Below are 4,699 nucleotides of genomic sequence, written 5' to 3' on the forward strand. Positions count from 1 at the left end.
GTCGTTAAAAGAGTAAACAAACTCAAGATCAGATAACTCAGCAAAAGCACACTTGGGAAAGAATATGTATTATCACATATATCATCACCTCTGTAGAAACTTCACACTTGGTTCTTCCTAGAGAATTCTTGTGGATTAGGTGGCTGTGGAGGGACCTCTGTGTACCCCTAAATACACAAAGCCACATGAGGAGGCAGCTCATAGCCAACCCTGAGATAATAGCTTGGATTATGGAAAATTTATGTCAAAGCACACTTCAAAGTTCTGATTTGATGAGGCTTTTAATTGTAGTCAGTTCCCAAATATCAATAGTTGATACATACCAACTATTGGGATTTGACTTTATAATCTGGATATAACATAATAACTGCTGAAACTTGTCATGAATCCAGCTCTGATATATAATGTGATGACACATCAAAGCAGAACCTTGAGTAATCTTGAATTCCAGGGGGGAATTCCAGGGGGACGTTGCTTTGTTGTACATGTAGGCTGACATTCAGAGTCCAATGTTGAAAGCAGTTAAGGGGAGGCTTGGTGGTGATCCATCTGCTTCCCTCAGGTTAAGGTGATTAGTCTTCCTGTGTAGAAACTGGAGAGCAACCTTGTCCCTGACCTGTATAATAACCACCGAGCATTGTGGGTGATATTGACCTCTGCACTTAGCCACTGCCTGAGGGACCAGCATTGTGCTTGTATGGGTGTGCAGAAGACTGAGACCTAACAGACTGGCCCAGGATGCAGTCCGCCCTTAGCTGAGAAGTATGCAATTGAGTATACGATCCACAATTTTCATACACTTCTAGAGAGAAATGGAGGCTTTGTTACAGATTCAGCATTGTTTACAGATGTCAGTCACAAAGACCCAGGCTTATTATCTCTGGGTTCACTTTTAGCCTGGAGGGATTGCAGATCAGGAAGCACTGGAGCTCTCTGCAGAGAGCACCACAGCCAACAGTTTCCCTGTAGAAGCGGAAGTCCCACATCAGGCATCAAAGGACCTGACTGTTCCAACATATACTGTAGGCTCCTGAAAAAAAAAATTCTCAGCAACTACAACTCTAGAAGTTAGTTTTCAGCAACAAATGGATCTGTTTATGTTTTAAGAAATTTTATTTATTTTTAGACAGAGGGGAAAGTAGGGAGAAAGAGTGGGAGAAGTATATCAGTGTGTTATATCTGGGTTGCCTCTCACTCACTCCCTACTGGGGACCTGGCCCACAACCCAGGCATGTGCCCTGACTGGAAATCAAACCGGCAACCCTCTAGTTTGCAAGCTGGTGCTCAACCCACTGAACCACACCAGGGAGGGCTGGATCTTTTCATTACTATGGCATTTTTTGAATCACAAAGCAAATAGATAATATCTAATAATGATGTAGGTAGATCAGTGAAGTCTTTGGAAGTTATTAAATGTTTGGTATGATAGCAATGTTTCTGTTTTTCTAAAAACCAGTTATTTAATTTTTATAATATTTCATAAATATCTTAAACAATACATTATTACACTGAGCTTTGCATTTTTAAAAAATTATTTATTTATCTTTAGAAGGGAAGGGAAGAAGAGAGGGAGAAAAATATCAATGCTGCTTCTCGTGCATGCCCTACTGGGAACTGGCCCCTGCTGGGAACTGGCCTGCAACCCAGGCATGTACCCTGACTGGGAATCGAACCACGATCTTTTGGTTCACAGGCCCGTGCTCAATCCACTGAGCTACACCAGCCAGGACATTTTGTTCCATCTTACATGGTAATTTGAAGATGGAGTGCCAATTTATACTTTTAGGTGGAAATAAAATGCTTTTGTACTCAAGGAAGTTGCTTGGGTCAAATACTTCTTTCTGCATTTATTGATATTGTTGCAAATAGATATCAACGTTCAAATTTGAGTTTGATTTTGCCTTGTAACTGTCCAACTGATTGCTTTTAAGCATTATATTACAGTATTTACATAAGTTTCTTTTGGTTGCTGTAACAAATTGTCAAAAGCTTAAAAGAACAGAAATCTATTCCATTATAATTTTGGAGGCTAAAAGCCCCAAATCAAAGTCTTGGTGGGGGGCACCCTCTCTTTAATGGCTGTAGAGGAGAATCTATTCTTTGTTCCAAATTTTGGTGGCTGCAGGCCTTCGTGTGGCTGCATCATTCCAATCTCTGATCTTCGTCTTCACATCATCTTCTCTTCTGCATGTCTGTACTTCAAAATCCCTCTGCCTCTCTTTTATAAGAATACATGTGATGGCATTTAGGGCCCACCAGAAAATCCAGAGTAAGTCCTCAAGATCCTTGACTTAATCACATATTTTGCCATATAAGGTAATTATTCCCTCTTTGCTCACATACAGCAATAGTTATGTGTTCTGGGGATTTGACATGGTTATCTTTTGGGTGGTCATCTTCCAGCTTCCCAAGGTAGTGTATGAGGGAGAAACCCACCAAAACCAAGAATTTATTTATTAAAAAATGTGTATTTAGCTTCCAGCCAAGATGGAGGTGTAGGTGGAAACACTGTGCTCCCTCCCACAACTAAATTTAAAGACAGCTAAGTTTTAGAAACAAAAACGCAGCCAAAACAGTGAAAATTGAACTGTACAGAAGTCCAACAACAACAAACCATTCAGCCAGACCAGTAAGAGGGGGGAAGGCAGCGGCGGAGTGAGGTTGGGCTGGAAAGACCCTTCGGTCCTACTGACCCAGGAGTGGAGGCTGAGGTGGTTGGTGCATCCCAGGCGTGGGGTGGCGACGGGCAGACCCATTGAGGGTGCAGGCTGGCTGGCTGACTGTGGTCACACGTTCGCACACAGATAAACCAAGTGAAGGAGCGAACAGTGAGACAGATCGCTCAGGCTAGGGCCCCAGCGACAGGGAATAAGAGCCTGAAAGCACCAACTGGAAAGACTTTCTCGGGGTTGAGGGGCCGAGAGAGGCTCCCAGGCTCACAGAGAGTTTGTTGGAGAGACCCACAGGGTCCTGGAGAGTACACGGGTCCACACACCCGGGAACCAGCACCAGAGGGGCCCAATTTGCTTGTGGGAAGCTGCAGAGGGGACAGATATCTGAGAGAGAGCAGTGAGGAGCAAAGCGCCATTCTTTCCCCCTCTCTGACCCCACCCCCACATACAGCATCACAACCCAGCAACTGGGTCATCTGGCCCTGAGGAACACCTAAAGCTCTGCCCCTCAAACATAACAGGAGCGAACAGACCAAGCATTATGACTCAAGAACACCTCAAAGCCCCAGAGCCTATAATTCTAAGTGATCAAGAAATAGCCAGCCTTTCAGATGCACAGTTCAAAATATTGGTGATCAGGATGCTCACAGAACTGGTTGATTTTAGCCACAAATTAGAGGAACATATGGAGGCTAAACTGATTGAAATAAAGGGAAATACACAGGAAACCAATAGTGATGGAAAGGAAACTGGAACTCATATCAAGGGAGTGGACCAGAAGGAAGAAAGAAACAACCAAACAGAAAAGAAGGAAGAAATAAGAATTCAAAAAAATGAGGAGAGGCTTAGGAACCTCCAGGACATCTTTAAACATTCCAACATCCAAATTATAGGGGTACCAGAAGGGGAAAAGAAACAGCCACGAGTGGAAAACTTATTGGAACAAATAATAAAGGAGAATTTCCCCAGTCTGGCAAAGGAAATAGACTTCCAGGAAATCCAGGAAGCTCAGAGAGTCCCAAAGAAGTTGGACCCAAGAAGGAACACACAAAGGCACATCATAATTATGTTAACCAAAGTTAAAATGAAGGAGAGAATCCTAGAAGCAGCAAGAGATAAGGGGACAGTCACCTACAAAGGACTTCCCATCAGACTGTCAGTGGATTTCTCAAGAGACCTTACAGGCAAGAAGGGGCTGGAAAGAAGTATTCCAAGTCATGAAATCCAAAGACCTACATCCAAGATTACTCTATCCAGCAAAGCTTTCATTTAGAATGGAAGGGCAGATAAAGTGCTTGTCAGATAAGATCAAATTCAAGGAGTTCATCATCACCAAGCCCTTATTGTATGAAATGTTAAAGGGACTTATCTAAGAAAAAGAAGATAAAAAATATGAACAGTGAAAGGACAGCAAACTCACAGTTATTAACAACCACACCTAAAACAAAAGCAAACCAAGAGGACAGCTAGATGGGGATCGGAACCATAGAAATGGAGATCACATGGAAGATTAGCAACAGGGGAGTGGAAGGAGGAGAAGGGGGGAGAAGGTGCAGAGAATAAGTAGCATAGATGGTAGGTAGAAAATAGATAGGGGGGAGGGCAGGAATACTATGGGAAATACAGAATCTAAAGAACTTGTGACACATGGACATGAATGAAAGGCGGGGAATGGTGGGGGAGGGGTGTGCAGGGTGGAGGGGAGTGAAGGGGAATGGGACAACTGTAATGGCATAATCAATAAAATATATTTTTAAAAAATTGTGTATTTATTCTTACATATTTAAACTTCAGTCCCCTGTAAAGTACTCCTCATTTAATTCAATACACCTATTGAGACATTTTTCCCACTGCTCAAAACAGTTTTTGAACTTGTTGACTTTGATGCCTTTTAGTGCTTCTGTTGTTTTTTGTTTCACCTCTTTCACTTGGAAAAATGTTTCCCTTTGAGGACTTTTTTCATCCAGGGGAACAAAAAAAATGTCGCTTGGGGCAAGATCAGGTGACTAGTGAGAGTGAGGCATGGG

Source organism: Sturnira hondurensis, unplaced genomic scaffold (genome assembly GCF_014824575.4).
Source record: "Sturnira hondurensis isolate 20B ecotype Veracruz unplaced genomic scaffold, ASM1482457v3 Scaffold0005309, whole genome shotgun sequence".
Classification (NCBI taxonomy): Eukaryota; Metazoa; Chordata; class Mammalia; order Chiroptera; family Phyllostomidae; genus Sturnira; species Sturnira hondurensis.